Genomic DNA, 21,846 nt, shown 5'->3' with positions numbered 1-21,846 from the left:
TGCTTAAGAATATTAACAATTCTTGACTACATTTTATTCTATTTTTTTTTGTGTTGGTTTAGTTCAGTAAACTTCTTTTAAATGATAATTTACTATTCCCTTATGAGTAATTAATAACTTACTTTTCTTACAGTAAATTTAGCCATGTTTTTTTTCTGTTGGTAAGCAGGAACCCCTTTTTGAACCCCAAATATTCGCATGTTTCATATTTCTTTAATGAAACAGAAGAAAGTTAGTAGATTTTTAAAATATATTGTGAAGGAGGAAAGGCTTTGTTTAACACAATGTATTTTCCTTTACTATATTACTCTCCATAGTAATGTACTCATCTTGGATACTGTGAACACTAAGATGATTTGGAAAGTTCTCAAAGTAATTTTCTGTGTACATTTTTATTTGATTTATATATTTCTGCAGTAATGATGGGCTTAGATTTAATAACCTACTACCCTGCTGATGTTTCTTTATTGCTGTAATTTTCTATGTTTGCAAAATATACTCAGCCCAGTACAGTAAGTAAACATGATTGTTATTTTTATTTCAACCATGACTTCTCATCATCCTCGAGAAATTTTACCAGAGCAGGGAATAAAAGAGAGAGAGGGAAGATATGGAAAGTGTGACCTTGATTATTTACAACTAAGAAAAAAATGGGAAAATATAGGTGAGAGTAAAGTTCAAAATCATATTATAATGCTCAAAACCAATTAGTAGTCCCTATTTATGATAAAAGTTTTATGGTCAAAAGACACCAGGAACAATTAATATCTAAAAAAATATTCAATTTATTCCACTTACTTTTGAGGAGCTGTATATTTCTTTCAGACTATATCCACAGCCATTTTTGAAGTGAAAGTTAATGTGGAAAATTTGAAATCTGGGCCATGCATCAATTTTTAACTTGGCCAATTATAAATGTAGCACTGGGTTAAACTTCCATTCAAACATTTGCACAAAGAAGATATTTCTAAAAGTGATACTTAGGAGAGTTTCTTTACAAAATGTCCATTTTCTGCAATTTAAAAAAGTATGGCAAATCCTTAAAAAATTCTTTAACTCTTACTCAACACCAAAAAAATTATTCTCCAGAGAAGACCTACCAATGTGAAGAATGCAACACACTCAAAAACTTTACTCAACATTGCAGTGTTCATATAGGAGATATGCCATGCAAAGAATGTGACAAATCTTCTAATAAAAGCTGCAATCTTATTTGTCATCAGTGGACACACACTGAAGAGATGCCCCACATGTGTAAGCAACTTTGCGAAGCTTTTAGTTAAAAACCAAGCCTTAAAATTCACCAGAGAATTCATACTGGAGAGAAGCCCTACAAATGTAAAGTGTGTGGCAAGAGTTTGAGTCAAAAATAATCACTAACTCGGCACCAGAGAATTCACACTAGAGAGAAGACCTACACCAGTAAAGAATATGGCAAAGTTTTTAATAGCATCTGAAGTCTTAGTTGTCACAAGAGGATTCATACTGGAAAGAAGTCCTACAAATGTGAAGAATGTGGCAAAACTTTTAATCAAAGATTGTCATTTACTCAACCCCAGAGAATCCATACTGGAGTAAAGGCCTACACCTGTAAAGAAAGTGGCAGAGCTTTTAATAGCATCTCACAGCTTAATCGACACAAAAGGTTTCATACTGGATAGAAGCCCTACAAATGTAGAGAATGTGTCAAAGCTTTTAATCAAAAACCATCACTTACTCGACAGCAGAGAACTCATACTACAGAGAAGTCCTATAAATGTGAAGAATGGCAAACCTTTTAAAATTGAAGATCACATCTTACTAAACATTGTAAAACTTCTCTGCAGTATAAAATTTATAAACAAAAACATTGCATCAGTGTCTTTAAGAATGAATCAACCCTTATTTCACAGTAGTCCAATACTATTTCACACCAGAGATATGATAGCACATTAATTATACAAGTGTATAATAGGTGACAGAGTCTCCAATGGTTGTTCACACCCTACTCAGCATCTCAGAATTCATACGAGTGAGAGGACATGTTGAAAAATTTTTGAAAACTTTTGGCCATTGATCAAACTTTTTTAAAACACTGAAGCATTTATTGCATATAGAAACCCAAAGAATGTGTCCAAGTCCGTATTCAAATTTCAGACATTTTTTTAATTTCTGACCTCATACATGCAGCAAATGTGGAGTAGCATTTTTCCAAAGTATGTACTTAGATAACAGCAAAATATTTAGAAAAACATGTTGACAAATATAAAAATTGTAGCAAGTTTCTTATCTATAGCCATCCCTTGAAGTATTTGGGATCTAGGTGGGAAAAAATCATTTAAATGTAGAAAATGAGTAATAGCTTTTGACATTTTGAAAATTTTCTTAACATCTTGAGCTGATATTGTAGAAATAAGGAAATACATGTATAGAATAGTGCATCCCTAAAAGGCTATAATTTTACTGTAAATCAACAATTACTAAATATTCCCAATTTTCACAACTGGAGGAAACATAATTCTCATAGTTGATTATTACAGATGTCTCCTAAGATTTATATGAAATTTTAAATTTTTAGTTTTTATTTTTGTACTTAAACTTAGGGGCAGTTAATCAGAAAACCGCATCCCCAGATTTGTTTTTCATTTTTATTTAGAGATAGGGTTTGCTAAGTTGCTTAGGGCCTCACAAAGTTATGGAGCCTGGCTTTGAACTTGCAAAGCTTCTCACGTCCCTAGGGTCACAGGCATGGACCAACATTCCTGTTTTACAGAGCATTTTTACTTATATTTGCATTATGGATGCAATTTGTTACTAAATAAAGTGTGAATTTCTTAATAGTAACCTTGTCATGCATTCAATGATGATATTAGGTCACACAACTCCCACTATTCACTTTGCTAATGGATTGATGCAATAGTAAAACATTCTATTGTGTAGATAATGCCATATCTCTACATTAATTATTTCATATGTTTAATCAAGTTTTATTTGGGGAATATTAATTATGTAAATTATATACTCTTTTTTGTAATTATGGAAAAATTAAGACAGTTATAGGAAGGACCTAGGAATACTAAAATAATAGCCAGATATCCCTAGTTTGAATTACAACTTTAACATTTCACCTTGTGCAGTTGCAGTACTCCCTAAGGGATCTACAACTCTGGAGAGTTATACAAGCTCCCAATCAAGGAGAGGAGAAAGACCCAAGAGACTAGGAGCCAACGTGCATATTCAGGTAAAAAAGGAGGGTTGCTGAAGGGGGAAAGAGTCTCAGTGTTTCCTGGAGAAACCACGCGGTCTACAGGCTCATCCTGACTCTTGGACTGAAGAAACCTTGCAGTTCCTCATGAATTCCATGACATTCATCACTGAGGAGACTAGACTGACCTAAAGTGTAGGGAAAACATCCCAATATAGGACCACATTTTTAGTCATTGATACCCAGTAGAAAAGTGTAACCAGAAACATGTAAAATGATGATGGTGAAAAGAAACAGATATACTATAGGAGCATTTATGCCCCCACATTTTTTATTTCATTATATATTTTGATTTTGTAGTCCTTTTTTGTTCTACTTAATAACTTACAATATAATGTTTGTTATAATTTTTGGATTATATGATAGATAGCATGTGTCATGGTCTCCCAGAACCCTCTGCAACCTAGTAATTATAAGATATTATAAACTAACCCTGTCCCTCTTCAGATCTTACAGCTCCAGGAGCCCATGACACCACAGAGAGAGAAACACAGTTTTGACTGAAATAAACCTCTAGTCTCTAATCTACAAGTCCTGTTCAAAAAGTAAAAAACAAAACAAAACAAAAACAATATTCTCTTCATATGTGAGCCTTTTGGATAAACAGAACACCACCTACAAATATTTCATTTGACTTTATTTGGGAAAATAAATATTGAAATATCATAATAAATTCTAGGAGAATAATATTTGCCCTATTTTTTTATTCCAAAGGATAAATCTCTAGGCTTCATGCTTATCTCTACTCCATGTTATTTTACACAAAAAATGGCTTCATTTCACATATGAGATTTTTAACTATTTGTAAGGCTCTGAGGGAAGATTCAGTACTATAGATCCAAGAAAAATACTAAAGACCTTCCCTTTCCAGGTGCCTGCATGATGTCTGCATATCTTTGATGAAACAGCTAAAGAATGCTAATTTCTCAATGAATTTGTCTCAGTGGCTCACTCATTCGAACCCCAATTTATTTAGTCATCTCAAGGCTATCAGTCCCTCCTCTGGGATCTGATCTGTTCTTGGGAGGATGTAGTGTTCTTCATGGGACCACTAGGTCATGCAAGCTATTAGAATGATGATTTCTTTGTTCTAACTTGTATTGATTCAGCCCCACTTTAAATACTAGTTAGAACAAGACTTCAGACTCTCTCCTGTGGAGAGGATGCTCTGCCCAGGACTTCCCAGTCAGGACCCTGAAAAGCTGTTTCAGACTCCCTAGTACATAAGTTCAGTGTTGGGGTTTTCCTAGTCTGGCAATACAGTTGCCTGTGTGTCACTTTTTCTTTCTCTCTTGCTTTCATAGTATTACTCAAAGAAACACTGTCTTGTGTGAAGAGAGTGTCTTTCTTATTTTTTGGATCTGACCTGCCAAGTTGAGCAGCTGCCCACATACTTAATGTAACAAACACATGTGTGTTATCTAATTAGTAACTAGTGTATCTTTCAACTGCATGATTTTTTTTTTTATTTCATGGGGGAGGAAATTGAGAATGCTTTCTCTGAGTGCACACAGCATTATTAATAAGATTCATAACACTGCTATATAATATTTCCTCTCTGCTCAACTTGTAAGTATTGTTGTTGTACTGCTTTTAAAACAAATAGATGAGTTACAAATCAAAAATTTTGGGATTATAGATAGTTGTACAGAATGACTTGGGTCACTCTATTTATCATTCTTATTTTGTATGAGATCAAGGTAGGCTTTTATAATTTTATTTAACCTTAATGACATTAGCATTTATTGAAGAGTTTTTAACTCACAAACCTCTGTACACAAATTTTCCCTTACAATTTTTAAAATTTCTTACTCTTTTTTTGGGTATAAATGATAGTAGAGCAAATTTTGACATATTGTTCATACATGGAGTAATATTTTACTTAGCATTCCATTCCTGAGGTGTACATGGTGTGGACCTTCACTGGTGGTGTATTTATATATAAACATAGAAAAGTTGTGTTTGATCCATTCTACTGTCATCTGTATTCCTTTTTCCGTTTTCTTCCCTTCATTCCAACTTTGTCTAATCCACTGAATTTCTATTCTCACCCCCTCCCTTGTTGAGTGGTTTAGCATCCATATATATTATATATTATATGTAATGTCTGTTTCATTCTACTATCCTTCTCATCCCCATATCCCCTCCCTTCCCTGCACTCCTCTCTACTTAAAGAAAATATTCTCCTCACCCTCCATTGTGAATTAGCATCCACTTATCAGAGAGAAAATTTGGCTTTTGTGTTTCTGTGTGTGTGTGTTGGCTTATTTCACTTAGAATGATATTCTCCAAGTCCATCCATTTACCACCAAATGCCATAGTTTCACTCATCTTTAAAGCTAAGTAATATTCCATTGTTGGGGGGAATACATATAATCACATTTTATTTATCCATTTATCTGTTGAAGGACACCTAGGTTGGTTCTATGGTTTAGCTGTTGTGAATTGTGGTGCTGTAAACATTGGTGCGGCTGCGTCCCTGTAGTATGCTGTTTTTAAGTCCTTTGGATATAGTCTGAGGAGAGAGATACTTGGGTCAAATGATGGTTCCATGCTGGTTTTGCAATGAGTCTTCATACTGCTTTCCATGGAGTTGCACAAATTTGCAGTCAGTACCATGAGCAATGTGTGAGTGTTCTTTTCCCCCCACATCTTCACCAACATTTATTGTTACCTGTATTATTGATGATTGGCATTCTGCCTAAAGTGAGATAAAATTTTAAGTTTTGATTCACATTTTCTTAATTTCTAGATGTTAAACAGTTTTTTCATGTATTTGGTAATGAATTATATTTCTTCTGTGAAGTATCTGTTCAGTTACTTAGTCCATTTGTTAATTGGGTTTTTTGTTAAGTTTTTAGTTCTTCATATACCCTAGAGATTAATGCTTTATCTGAGGTACATGTGGTAAAGGCTTTATACAAATCTCTAGGTTCTTTCTTCACATTATTTTTCCTTTTGCTGAGAAGCAGCTTTTTAAATGGAATCTATCCCATTTATTGATTCATGATTTTTACTTCTTGTGCTGTAGGGGTCTTGTTATGGAAATCAGATTCTGGACTAACAGTCACCTCAAATTTTTTAAATGGCATCCCAAGTTCATGAATGTTTTACTTTTATATTTTCTCTTACTATCTTGCCTTATAGTTCTACATGTACTAAAGAGTCATGAAATGATCTAGCTTCACATGCATGATTTTCTGATGACTGTTATTTTTCAATATGTTGCTGCAATTATTTAAAATATATATCTACTATTTCAGATACTTGAATTAAAGCACATACATGCCTTGTGTAGGAAATATTCCATCAGTAGATCAACATCAAATCTATATTATTTATAAAAGCCTGGATTCAAATGCATGCCCATCCATTCTAGAGCTTGGCCCATAATACTTATTCTATACTAGTTCTACATTTTAGAACCTCCATGAAAGTATGACCCAGACATTCTTTCTTTTGAGAGAGAGAGAGAGAGAGAGAGAATTTTTTTAATATTTATTTTTTAGTTTTAGGCAGACACAATATCTTTGTTTTGTATGTGGTGCTGAGGATTGAACCTGGGCCACATGCATGCTAGGCCAGCACACTACCGCTTGAGCCACATCCCCAGCCCCCAGACATTCTTTTTTTGGGGGGGGATGATGAAGATTGAACTCAGGGACACTCAACCACTGAGCCACATCCCTAGCCCTATTTTATGTAGAGACAGGATCTCATTGAGATGCCTAGTAAATCTTTCACTGAGCCTGGCTATGAGTGCTCTACTGCTGAGCTACAGCCACAGCCCCAGAGATTTTAATCTGTTGTTGTTGTTGTTATTGTTGTTGATGAAACTATGCTAAGGACTTTGAAATACTTTGTTCACATTGTATATGCTTTTTTACTATATAAAAGTATTAATGTGCTAATACTGTTCTGTATGGAATCATCATGTCACAGATATCAAACTATACCACTTTATTAAATGTTCTTAGTAACAGGTAGTAAAAACACACTATTGGGTAAATAGTGGCATGACATCTCTATTAATTATTTATTATTCAATTCATTTGGAGAATATTATTCCTATAAGTCATATTTTTGATCATTTTTTCTGCTTATAGTTATTGGAGAAATAGAAACAGATGTAGATAAGGTATGGGGATAAGAAAGTAACCCTCAGATTTCTGTATCTTGAGTAACAAATTTTTAAATTTTATCCTGCAATTCTGGAGAGTCACACAACCTCCCAAACAAGGTAATTATAAAGACCTCAAAGGCAGAGAGTAGCTGGTGCATATTCAGGAAAAAGGCAGGTCATTGGGCAGAAATACTCCTGATATTTTTAAGAGAAATGTGTTCAGTTACATGTTGATCCTTCCTGGCTCTTGATGCTTCATGTACAGAAACATCTGAAAGAGTCAGGCAATCCCCAAAAGCAACCCCTGAGGATCTTGAGTGACTTCAAAGAATTTAGGAAAATATTTTCCCCCAATATTGACTTCCTATTTATTCTTGAATCTCTAGCAGGGAAATATAACCAGGAATGTGTACAATAATGTGGATAAGAAAGAGACATACCCATGGAGCACTTAAACCTCCCACACAATTTACTTAAGAGTCTCATGCTCTACCGACTGAGCTAGCTGGGCACCTCACAATTTACTTAATTAAATATCATTGTATTTTCCTATCTCTTTTATTGTACTTTATAATACATAATGGTAATTATACCCTTGGGATGGCAGGGTAAACAGTATATAGCATAAACTCCTCAAATTTCTCTATGATAGACTGTTCACAAATACTATAAACTAAACATGTCCCTTTTTTGGTCTTATAGGGACAGGACCACATGTCCTCACACTGAGAAAAACAGAATTCTTATTCAGATAAGCTGCTAACTATGTTCAAACTTGTTCAAAAGTTGAAGCACATGATTACCTTATTTTTTTTATGTGTTAGTGATTTGGCTAAAAAAAAATCAAACATTGATTTAAGTTGACTTGAATATGTAAATGTTGCCATCGAATGATCTATTTTAGGGATAAGAAAACCAAGGTAATGGTAATGATGTTTCTGTGATCCTTGAGTTTTGGTTTCAGATATGGATGTACCATGGCCATTCTTTTTTCTTCCAGGGGTTGTGCCCATACCTTTCCTCTTGTATTCATTCCGTGTCATTTCACACAGGATAACTTAGTTCTGAGGAGTCATTTTAGTTTTTTTTTTTTTGACAGAAAGTGTACATTGTAATTTGGGAGTCACTGGAGAGCTCCTGCATTTTAAAATTTTCAGTCTCACAATAAGATATGTTGTGGGGAGCCACACTGAATCACTATGCCTTCCAGTCCTGAAGCAGAAGGCTCTGACCAGTCACTACATTTGTAGTGACTCATGGGCCATTACCCCCATACCACAGGCCTAATTTTGGGATGAAACGATTTAAAAATGGATTTCAGGTACTTCTGGGAGTGATTGATTCAAATTTTTAAGATAAGTTTAAAATTGCTGTGCAATCAGAACATGGCATCTGGCTCTCTACAAGAGACCATCATGTCATTTGAGGGACTTAATTAAGGGTTTGCTCCTAGGAAAATCGAGGGAGATTTACAGGAAGAATACCTACTTGTAACCCAATCTCTCCTACAGAGATTAAATATTTCACCCAGTCCAGATTTTTAAAGGTGCCCTGACCTTATCCCTAACTCAGAGAACAGCAAAATAATAATAAAAATAATAATAATAATAATAATAATAATAATAATAGGCTCATAGAAGAGCCAACCTGGGTTTGTTGGTGACCCCTAACAGGGGAAAAGTAAAAATATCCCACATGTTAGTTGAGGAACAACTTCAGGCTGCTCATTTAGAGCCTATGCTCAGCCCTTGGAACACACCCATCTTTGTAATTAGTAAAATATCTGGTAACTGGAGATTATTACAAGACCTAAGATCTATTAATTGTGTTATAGAGCCCTTTGATGCATTACAATCTGGGCTTCCTTCTCCTATGGCTATTCCTTTAGATTATTATTTGATAATAATAGATCTGAAAGATTACTTCTTCTCTATACCTTTGCACCCAGATGACTATAAAGAGTTTGCCTTCAGTGTCTCAGCAATTAATTTTAAAGAACCAGTTAAAAGGTATTGCTGGAAAGTGTTGCCTCAGGGAATGCGTAACAGTCTACCCTATGTCAAAATGTTGTGACACAGGCTATCAAGCCTGTGAGAGAGAAATTCCTTGATGCATATATTATTCATTTTATGAAAGACATACTTTTAGCTCATGATAACCCAGATGTACTCTTAAAACTTTTTGCCCAATTAGGGACGTCACTCACAGCAATGGGTTTCTGCATTGCACCTCAAAAGGTGTTAAAGACATCTCCTTTTCAATATCTAGGTCATGTGATTAAAGGACATGCAGTCCGTCCTAAAAACTTACAAATGAGAAAGGTCAATCTCTTGTAGAATGAGCTCATTTATCTATTGAGATCTTGGTTTTAATTCCTGTCTTATTAAGGAAGTTGGGACCTAATCCCACATGATGAAGATTAGGGCCTACTTTTGCTTCTATTAGATGCAGAGTCTCTGGTTTGATTCCTAGGTCCTTGATCCATTTTGAGTTAACTTTTTGCATAGTGAGAGAGAGGCATTCAATTTTATTTTCTTGCATATAGATTTCCAGTTTTCCCAGCACCATTTGTTGAATATCCTCTTTTCTCCAGTGCATATTTTTGGCACCTTTGTCTAATATAAGGTAGTTGTAATTATGTGAGTTAGTTGATGTGTCCTCTATTCTGTACCATTGTTCTACCAGCCTGTTTTGGTGCCACTACCATGCTATTTTTGTTACTATTGCTCTGAAGAATAGTGTAAGTTCTGGTATAGCAATACCTCCTGCTTCACTCTTTCTGCTTAGAATTGCTTCAGCCATTCTGGGTCTCTTATTTTTCCAGATGAATTTCATGATTGCTCTTTCTATTTCTACGAGGAATGCCATTGGGATTTTGATCAGCATTGTATTAAATCTGTATAGTGCTTTTGGTAGTATAGTCATTTTGATAATATTAATTCTGCCTATCCAAGAACAACTTAAATCTTTCCATCTTCTAAGGTCTTTGATTTCTCTTTAGTTTTCCATAGTTTTCAATGTATAGATCTTTCACCTCTTTTGTTGATTCCCAAGTATCTTATTTTTTTTTTGAGGATATTGTGAATGGGGTAGTTTTCCTCATCTCCTTCTCAGAGGATTTTTCACAGATATACAGAAATGCCTTTGATTTATAGGTGTTGATTTTATATCCTGCTACTTTGCTGAATTTTAGTTCTAGAAGTTTTCCAGTGGAGTTTTTTTGGGTCTTCTAGGTACAGAATCACATTATCAGCAAATAGTGCTAGTTTAAATTCTTATTTTTCTATACTTATTCCTTTAATTTCTTTCATCCAATTTCTCTGGCCAGTGTTTCAAGAAGTATGTTGAATGGAAGTGGTTAGAGAGTGCATCCCCTGTCTTGTTCCAGATTTTAGAGGGAATGCTTTCAGTTTTTCTCCACTTAGAGTAGTGTTGACCTGGAGCTTAGGATAGATAGCCTTTACAATATTGAGATATGTTCCTATTATCACTAGTTTTTCTAGTGCTTTGAACATGAGGAAGTGCTGAATTTTGTCAAATGCTTTTGTGCATCTATTTAGATGATCATATGATTTTTATCTTTAAATCTACTGATGTGATGAAATACATTTATTGATTTTCATATGTTGAAACAACCTTACATTCCTGGGATGAATCTCACTTGATCATGGTGCACAATCTTTTTGATATGTTTTTGCATTTGATTTGCCAGAATATTATTCAGAATTTTTGCATCTGTTTTTTAGAGATATTGGTCTGAAGTTTTCTTTCTTTGATGTGTCTTTGTCTGATTTTAGAATCAAGGCGATATTGGCCTCATAGAATGAGTTTGGAAGTGTTCCCTCTTTTTCTATTTCATGGAATAATTTGAGGAATATTGGTGTTAGTTTTCCTTGAAGTCTTGTATCCATTGAGTCCTGGGCTTTTTTGTTTGGTTGGTAGGCTTTTGATGGTGTCTTCTATTTCATTGCTTGAAAGTGATCTGTTTTGGGGCTGAGGATTTGGATCATGAGGTAGCACACTTGCCTGGCATGCGCGGGGTGATGGGTTTGATCCTCAGCAACACATAAAAATAAAATAAAGATGTTGTGTCCACCAAAAACTAAGAAAAAAAAATTTAAAAATTCTCTCTTAAACAGATCATTTTCTTTTTTTTCAACTTGTGTATCATCCTCACTCAGTTTGGGTAAATTATATGACTAGACATTTGTTGATGTCTTCAATGTTTTGTTTTATTGGAGTACAAATTTTCAAAATAATTTCTAATTATCTTCTGTATTTCTCTATTGTTCATGTTGATATTTATTTTTTCATCATGGATTTAAGTAATTGAAGTTTTTCTCTACTTCTATACATTACCATGGATAAGTGTTTATCAAATGTATTTATTTTTTCAAAGAGTCAACTTTTCATTTTGAAAATTTAAAAAAATTTTAAAAATAAATGGCAGTGGAATGCATTACAATTCTTAGTACACATGTACAGCACAATGTTTCATATCTCTGTATATAAAGTAGGTTGACACCAATTTATGTCTTCACACATATACTTTGTATAATGATGTCCATCACATTCCACCATCCTTGCTAATCCCCTGCCCCCTCCGTTCCATTCCCACCCCACTGCCCTAAATAGAATTCATCTATTCCTCCCATGCTCCCCCTCCTTACCCCAGTATAGTCAGCCTCCTTATATCAGAGAAAACATTCAGCATTTGTTTTTTTGGGGATTGGCTAACTTCCCTTAGCATTATCTTCTCCATCACCATCCATTTACCTGCAAATGCCTTAATTTTATTTCCTTTATTGCTGAGTAATATTCTATTGTGTGCAAATGCCACATTTTCTTTATCCATTAATCTATTGAAGGGCATCTAGGTTGGCTCAATAGTTTAGTATTGTGTATTGTGCTGGTAAAAACATTGTGGCTGTGTTTCTGTAGTACGCTGTTTTTAAGTCCTTTGGGTATAGACTGAGGAGTAGGATAACTGGGTCAAATTGTGGTACTATTCCCAGTCATTTTGTCAATTTTTAAATTGCTTCTTTTGTTTCAGTTTAATTGATTTTAGCTCTGATTTTAATTATTTTCTGTCCTTTATTGCTTTTGGTGTTGATTCATTTTTTTCCTAGGGCTTTGAGATGTAATTTTAGGTCATTTATTTGACTTTTTCTTTTTTTTAAGTAATGAACTCCATGCAATGAACTTTCCTCTTAGTAATGCCTTCATAATGTCTTAGAGATTTTGATATGTTGTATCTGTGTTCTCATTCACCTCTAAGAATTTTTCAATCTCCTCTTTGATGTTTTCTGCAACCCATTGTTCATTCACTAGCATATATTTAGTCTCCAGGTGTTGGAGTAGCTTCTATTTTTATCATTGATTTGTAATTTCATTCCATTATGATCTGATAGAATGCAGGGTAGTATCTTTACTTTTCTGTACTTGCTTAGAGTTGCTTTTTGGCTTAATATATGGTCTACTTTAGAGAAGGATCCATTTGCTACTGAGAAGAAAGTGTCTTCGCCTGTTGAAGGATGAAATATTCTAGTATGTCAGTTAAATCTAAGTTATTGATTGTATTATTGAGTTCTTTCTGCTTGGCTTTTTTTTGGGAAGATCTATCCAGTGGTAAAAGAGGTGTGTTAAAGTCACCCAGAATTATTGTCTTGTGGTCTACTTGGCCCTTGAACTTAAGAAGAGTCTTTTTGAACATAGATGCTCCATTTTGGGGGGCATAAATATTTATAATTGTTATGTCTTGCTGGTGTATGGTTCCCTTAAGCAGTATGAAAGGTCCTCCATTATGCCTTCTCATTAACTTTCACTTGAAGTCTGCATTATTTGCTATAAGGATGGAAATCCCTTCTTGCTCCACAGTCCATGTGAGTGGTATGTTTTTAAAATATTTTTTGTAGATGGACACAATACATTTATTTTATTTATTTATTTTTATGTGGTGCTGAGGATTGAACCTAGGGCCTCAGATGTGCTTGGTGAGCACTCTACTACTGAGCCCCAGCCCCAGCCCAAGTGATATATTTTTTTCCAACCTGTCACCTTCAGTCTGTGGGTGTCTTTTTCTATGAGATGAGTCTCTTGGAGGTGGCATATTGTTGGGTCTTCTTTTTAAATACAATCTGCCAGTCTTTTGATTGCTGAGTTTTGGAAATTAACATTCAGGTTTATTATTGAGACATAATTTGTATTCCCAGTTATTTTTGTTTATTTTTGGTATTTAACTTGATTTGGTTTCTTTTGATAGGTTTTTCCTTTAGCGTGATATCCATTATCTCCATTACAACACTTACGGTTTTCTAATTTTCATTGTTGTTCATTTCCTCCTCATGGAATATTTTGCCAAGGATGTGCTGTAGTGCAGGCCTTCTAGTTGTAAATTCTTTTAAATTTTGTGTATCATGGAAGGTTTTTATTTTGTCATAAAAATAACATCTAAATCGAAATTCAATTGCTAATCAAAATTTAATTTTGCTGGGTCTGATTCTTGGTTGGCCTCTATTTCTTTCAGAGCTTGGTATATGTTGTTGCAGGTTCTTGTAGCTTTCAGGGTCTCAGTTGAGAAATCAGAGATCCTGATTTGTTTCCCCATATATAATCTTATTTTTTTCTCTTGTGGCTTTTCAAATACTCTGTTTCTCCTGCATGCTAGGTGTTTTCATTATGATGTGTGTTGGTGTGGCTCTGTTGTGATTTTGTTCATTTTGTGTCCTGTATGCTCCTTGTATTTGATTTCCCAATTCACTCTATATGTTTGGAAATTTTTCTGATATTACTTAATTGAATAGATTGTCCATTTCTATAGTTTGGACCTCTAAGCCTTCCTCTATCCCAATAGTTGTTAAATTTGGTCTTTTCATGTTATCTCATAATTCTTGAAACTTCTGCTCATGGTTTCTTACCATCTTTACTGGGGTCAACTTTATTTTTTCAAGATTATATATTTTTCCTTCACTGTCAGAGGTTCTGTCTTCCAAGTGATCTATTCTCTTGGAGATGCTTCCTATTGAGTTCTTAATTTGGTTTACTGTTTCCTTCATTTCAAGGATCTCTGTTTGTTTGTTTGTTTGTTTGTTTTCAGAATCTCTATCTCCTTATTGAAAGAAACTTTTGCTTTCTGTATTTGCTTATGTAGCTCTTTATCAAAATGATCCTATGCTGCCTGTATTTGCTCGTATATCTTCCTTTAATTCGCAGAAAATTATGTACCTCCTCCACTCCTTCTCTGTTATTTCTCCTGCTGTTCTGACCATGGATTCTAATAATGTAGCACCTTTGTTTGGGGCACATTCTTCTTGGTTTTTCATGTTGTTTATGCATCTTCCCTTCCATCTCTGTGTTTTCAAGGTGTTACAGTATTTACCCTGAAGGCTTATAGTGTCCCCAACAGGTTCCAATATCTTTCTTTTTTTAAAAAAAATTTATTTTTTAAATGCTTGACAACAGTGGAATGCATTACAATCTTTAATGCACACAGAGCACAATTTTACATATCTCTTTATATAAAGTATGTTCATTCTAATTTATACCATTATACATGTACTCATTTCTATCTCCATTACAACACTTATATAACACAATTTTCATATCTGTGTATATAAGGTATGTTGGCACCAAATTCAAATCTTCATGCATGTGTTTTTGAATAATGATGTTCATCATATTACACCATCCTTACTAATCCCCTTCCCCCTCCATTTTTCTCTCACCCTATGCCCTATCTAGAATTAATCTAATCCTCCCACGTTCTCCCTCGCTAACCTACTGTGAGTCATCCTGCATATATCACAGAAAATACTTGGCATTTGATTTTTTGGGATTGTCTCACTTCACTTAACATACTATTCTCCAACTCCATCCATGTACTGGCAAATGTAATGTTGTAATTCTCTTTTAGTCCTGAGTAATATTCCATTGTGTGTATATACCACATATTCTTTATCTATTCATCCAGTGTAGTGCATCTAGGTTGGCTCCACAGTTTATTGTGAATTGTGCTGCTATAAACATTGATGTGGCTGTGTCCCTGTAGTTTGCTGTTTTTTTAAGTCCTTTGGGTATAGACTAAGGAGTGGGATAGCTGGGTCAAATGGTGGTTCCATTCTCAGATTTCCAAGGACTCTCCATACTGCTTTCCATATTGGCTGCACCAATTTGCATCCACACCAGAAGTGTATGAGTGTACCTTTTCCCCCACATCCTTGCCAACATTTATTGTTATATGCATAATATCTGCCATTCTGGCTGGAGTGAGATGAAATCTTAGTTTTGATTTGCATTTCTCTAATTGCTGTATTGAACTTTTCATATATATTTGTTGCTCAATTGTATATCATATTCTGAGAAGTGCTTGTTCAGTTCCTTGGTCCATTTATCAATTGGGTTATTTGTTTTTTGTTGTTGTTGTTTGTTTGTTTGTTTGTCTGTTTTTTTTTTTGGTGTCAAGATTGAGTTCTTCATATACCCTAGAGATGAGTGCTGTATCTGATGTGTGAGTGGTAAGAATTTGCTCCCAAGATGGAGGCTGTCTCTTCACCTCACTGCTTGTTTCTTTTTCTGAGAAACTGTTCAGTTTTGATCCGTCCACTTATTGATTCTTGGTTTTACTTCTTATGCTATAATAGTCTTATTAAGGATGTCAGGGCCTAGTCAAACATGATGAAGATTTGAACCTGCATTTTTCTTCTCTTAGGTCCAGGGTCTCTGGTTTAATTCTTAGATCCTTGATCCACTTTGAGTTGAATTTTGTGCATGATGAAAGAGAGGGTTTTAATTTTATTTTGCTGCATATGGATTTGCTGTTTCCCTAGCACCGTTTGTTGAAAAGGCTAGTTTTTCTCCAATATGTTTTTGGTACCCTTGTCTAGTATGAGATAACTTGTATTTATGTGGGTTATTCTGTGTGTTCTCTATTATGTACCATTGGTCTACTTGTCTATTTTGTTGCCAGTACCACACTGTTTTTGTTACTATTCCTCTGAAGTATAGTTTAAGGTCTGGTATAATGATGCCACCTGCATTCCTCTTCTGATTGCTTTGCCTCTTCTGGGTCTCTTTGTGTTTCCAGGATTAATTTTTATTTCTTTATCTATTTCCATGAGGAATATCACTGTGATTTTGATTGGAATTGCATTAAATACGTATAGTGCTTTTGGTATCATGGTCATTTTGACAATATTAATTCTACCTATTTAAGAACAAGGTAGAACATTCCATCTTTTAGGTCTTCTTTAATTCTTTTTTTTTAGCATCTTGTAGTTTTCTTTGTATAAGGCTTTCACCTCTTTTGTTAAATTAATTTACTCACATTCAATTCTCATTACCTTATTGTTTCCCTTCATTACTCCCACCCAATCTCCTTATACTCCACTAATCTTCCCTATATCTTTATTTTTTTTAAAGAGAGAGTGAGAGAGGGAGAGAGAGAGAGAATTTCAATATTTATTTTTTAGTTATCGGCGGACACAACATCTTTGCGTTGTATGTGGTGCTGAGGATTGAACCCAGGCCACACGCATGCCAGGCGAGCACGCTACCACTTGAGCCACATCCCCAGCCCTTCCCTATATCTTTATGATATCAAATTCTCCTTTCCCTTTGTGTTTTTCTGTAGCTGTCGCATGTGAAAGAAAACATTTGACACTTGATCAGTCGTATTTATTTCACTTAGCATGATGTTGATAATTTCTGTTCATTTACTGACAAATGTCACAATTTAAATCTTCTTTATAGCTGACTAAAAACTCCATATTGTGTGTATCACATTTTATGAATCAATTCATCTATTAACAGGCTTGTGAACTCCTTCCAGAATTTAGCTATGGTGAATTGGAATGCTAATGTGACTCTATCAAAATATAGTATTAATTACAATTACAGATATCCATTATTCATGGCTACTCTGACATACTTTTCTGATACAAATATAAGTCAGGCATAGGAAAACAATCCACTGTTGATGATTATATATAGGCATATTCAAATTAATGTTTCTCATTATGGAAATAGTGTTATTTATTGGGCAAATATCACTTTCATTTTTGTTTGCCTTTTTAATATTTTATTTTTATATACTTATTATTATTTTTGCTATGGTTTTGATTTTTTCTTGTGCCTCTTACAAAAACTTTTTTCTTCTTCTGGCAAAATATAAGTGAAATCTAATTTACCACTTTAAGGTTACAATCCTGTAGCTTTTACAGTAGTCACAATGTTGTAAAATGATCACCAGTGTTTAGTTTCTGATATTTTTATACATTAAAAATAAGTTCCTTCTAACACCCATTTACATTCTCCCAAACAATTATTTTTAATTTTTGCATCCTTTGGCATTTTCAAATTTGTTTTCTCACATTTTTAAAGATTTTTTGTGTAAATTTTAATACTGTTTTGTTCACTAGAGAACAAGATTTAGAAAGACAATAGGCAAAACAATTTGTTACTTATGGCTTTGACTTTTAAGAACGTACTGATATATGGGCTCATCCAGGGCAGGGCTATCAGTCTAGATTCCCTAAAGGGGCATTTGTATATTTCTGCTAGAGTTCTTGGAACCATGGTGATTGAACAGGAGGAATAATTTGGGGATTTTATGAACACCAAAGTAAATAAAGCTGGACTCTATGTAGAAACATAAGAAAAGTAAAAAATGAATGTTTAAAGAAAAATTAGGCTTAGGGTACACTAGGCTCATGATTGATTGTTGGAACTTAATGACATTAGAAATTAAGAGGTATTGGTAAAATATATTTCAAGTAGAACTTTTCAGACATAGAAGTTTCTACTACATGTAGGAGACACAGAAGCCCAATAAATTCTGTGGTTTTTCAAGAAAATGTCTTAGAGTAGGCATGAAATATCTGTCAAATGTCACTATGTTATCATGGCCTTACTGGAAACTATTGCATTCGTTTTTGTGCTGCTGGTAATCAAACCCAAGGTCTTGCACAAGCTGAACAAATTCTGCACCACTTAACTACAACCATAGCTTCATAAAATATTATTGTGTAAATGTCTCTGTAAGTGAAAACCTTACAGGTTATTCTTTACTTTTGCATAAATTACATATAATTAATGAAATATAATTTATTATGTCATATAATTCATTCATTATATGACTCATTGTAATAAAGATTTTTAAAGATTATGCTTAAACTATGTAAATCTGCAGTATTTTATATAATTATAAATCTATGTGTTTACATATACAAACATCTATAGAAAAACAGACATAGATAAACAAATTTTATCTCCATGGATCTGTATATATTTATTATATTTTCTAATTATATTATTCTTACTATTGTTCCTTATGAGTTTCTAATAACATTGTATGTGATACTGCCCATTTTTAAACTGGTTGTTTATTTGCTCAGTGTTTTTTTTTTAAAAAAAATATTTAGTTATCAATGGGCCTTGGTATTAATTTATATGTGGCACTGAAGATGAAACCCAGTGCCTCATACATGGTAGAAAAGTGCTTTACCACCAAGCCAAAACTCCAGCACCTTTTGCCGAGTTTTAAGAGCTCATTGTATATATATATATTTTTTATTCTAGACCTTCATCATACATATATTTGGCAAATATTCCATCCAGTTTCTTCTCATTCAGTTAATAACATACTTCAAAATACAGAAAAGTTTTCAACAGAGTAAAAGTGTATTAACTTTCTCATTTATATATCTTGCTTCTGGCTTTGAATGTTCATGTCAAGGACAAAACCATATACAATTTCTGCTATGTGCCTGACATAAGCTACAAATTTAACATTTTCTTTTAGATTAAGGATTTTATTTTTTAAATGTTGTAAGTTCTGTGTCTAATGCATTTCTTTGTATACAGATGCCAATGTGTTCATAATTCATTAAAAATATTATATCATCTCCAGTGTGTTTTCTCAGTTTATCAGGTTTTCAGTTCTATTCCATTAATATGTTTGTATAATCCTTGCCACGTATCTCACATTTTTGTTTTCTGTAAGATCATAGTAAATCTCAGCATGAGATATTTCAAGTCCTGTAAACTTATTCTACAGGATTGTTGACCATTCTGTATGCCTGCCTTCCCCCATATGTCCTTTAGAAGCCATTTTTTTATATTTGTGCAACAGGTTTTTATGATTTTATCATGGTTGTGCTTCATTCATTTGTTAGAGTTGTAGATAACTAATACCTTAATGCTGAATGCTCCTTTCTATGTTTGGTAGTTGTAGGGTCCCTCAATGTACAGGAAGTTGATTAGCCTTGTAGGTGATGTTCTGGGACTTATAAGTGGCATCAGAATTAAGTGAAAGACTGCAATTTTGAGACATGAACTAGTGACACGTGTGCCAACCAGTGTCAAAAAATATGTTCTTTTAAAAAATTTACCTTTATTCTTTATTTATATGTGTTGCTGAGGATCAAAACTGGTGCCTCACATGCTAGGCAAGTGCTCTGTCACTGAGCCACAACCCCAGCCCCACAAAATAAATTCTGTGATAACCAAAGGTTAGAAATTTGGTTGATTTTCTGAAAATTCACACATTTTCTTTAAGAAAAATAAATTTCAAAGGAAAATGTAGGTGACAACCTTAAAGTGACTCCAGCTATGTGTCTGTTTACTGGTAAGAATTGTGACTCTGGAAGACTAAGCATTTCTTTCTTTGCAAAAGGGATCTGAAGTGTGTGGACTTTACAGAATTATTTTCTTAGCTGCCCAGAATTGCCTCACTCACTGCTTAGGAATGAGCTACAGAAGGCTACAATGTTACAGTGTGGGTGCACCACAGTTTGTAAAATATATATATTCTAACATGTCAGGATTTTTATTTTTTGCTTTTTGTGAACAGTGACTATAATCATCTACTGACCTGATTTGTCTTGTTGTTGTTCCTTTCATAAAATCTTGATACCTACCATAAAATTCCCATTAGCTCAAGTATTTAACTATTTTGCTATTGAAGATTCTTAATTGGTTATTTGTGTAGATGGGGTGATTATGCTCTGATATCAAGGTAATTCTTCTAATGAAGTAGCTATGTTTAAGTAATTAGGATCCATCCACATGTAGAAAACCCATGTGGACACTTCTGGTGTGTCTTACTGATCTCATCTTCCTTTTGCACACACAGATAATGACAGTCCTGTGCCTCTTATGACTAACAATTTTATTATGTATTTCTCAAAACCATTGTTTTCCTTGGTTATATTACCTTGGTTGTATGAGTTTTAAGTAACTTATTGTTACTATTGTTTTTCCATTACAATTATATCAAGAGGTATTTTTTCTTTCATTAACCGTTTATTTGCCTCAGTCTTTTGAACACATATGTGCTGTTGTCTGGGCCTCTATTGTACCAATCTTATTCAGTCGTTGAACTGATTATAAAACTTGATGTATTTCAAGTCTGCCTTTTCATGAGGTAAAAGTGTCACTTTACATGTCTCCAAACGTTAATATTATATGAATATTTTACACATTGGGAATGTGTCATGGATGATACTTGAAACTAATTGTTTTGGGAGCTCAATCTATCTCATGGATACAAAGCAGAGAGAATAGCAACCAGTCTGTTTTCAAAAGCTTTTTTACCACTCTTTTGTCTCTCTTGGGCACAATCTCCTTATGAGAATATCTTTGCCGAGTCTGATTTGCATCTGGAATGTCTGCCAAATTTCACATTCACTGATAGAAGAAAAGTTAGGAGTTGGGCTTTTATTCAGTGCTTGGATTATGGTATATGTCCTTCACTTCACTCTGATATGTAATACACACACATACACACACACACACACACACACACACACACTATTTTGGACTTAAGTATTTTCCTCTGAATTAGATACTGAAGAGATAATGGAAAGTATATTTTTACATAATTAAAGTCACTCTCCTACATGACAGTCGGTTCTACTAACTTTTTAAAAAATTTTTATTGTTGTTCAAAACATTACATAGTTCTTGATATATCATNAGCGTCCTGTAGGCTTCAAGGATTTGGGATTCTGTCTCATTCTTCAAGTCTGGGAAGTTTTCTCGTATTATTTCATTGAGTAGATTGCTCATTCCTTTGGTTTGGAGTTCTATACCTTCCTGTATCCCAATGACTCAAGTTTGGTCTCTTTATGTTATCCCATATTTCTTGGATGTTCTGCTCATGGTTTCTTAACAGTCTTGCTGAGCTGTCTATGTTCTTTTCACATTGAAATACTTTGTCTTCATTGTCTGATGTTCTATCTTCTTAGTGTTCTACTCTGCTGGTAGTATTCTCAATTGAGTTTTTAAGTTGGTTTATTGCTTCCTGCATTTCTAGGATTTCTGTTTGTTTGTTTTTTATAACCTCTATCTCCCTGTATAGTTGATCTTTTGCTTCCTGGATTTGTTTGTGTAATTCATTGTCGAAGTGATCTTCCATTGCTGATTTTGCTGTCTAATGTCTTCCTTGAGACTCCAGATCCTCTGAAGCATGTATATCCTGAAT

General features: G+C 34.1%; 1 long non-coding RNA gene across 1 annotated transcript; it reads left to right on the top strand.

The window, feature by feature from the left end:
* Positions 1 to 95: 95 nt before the first annotated feature.
* LOC125611460 lies at positions 96 to 21,825 on the top strand. Its single transcript, XR_007341639.1, has 3 exons — positions 96 to 106; positions 13,528 to 13,547; positions 21,342 to 21,825. It is a non-coding gene; the product is annotated as an uncharacterized LOC125611460 (long non-coding RNA).
* The last annotated feature ends 21 nt before the right edge of the window (positions 21,826 to 21,846 follow it).

This window comes from Marmota marmota, unplaced genomic scaffold (assembly GCF_001458135.2).
Source record: "Marmota marmota marmota unplaced genomic scaffold, marMar, whole genome shotgun sequence".
Classification (NCBI taxonomy): Eukaryota; Metazoa; Chordata; class Mammalia; order Rodentia; family Sciuridae; genus Marmota; species Marmota marmota.
Note: the sequence above shows the minus strand (reverse complement) of the source record. Positions and strands in the feature narration are given on the sequence as shown.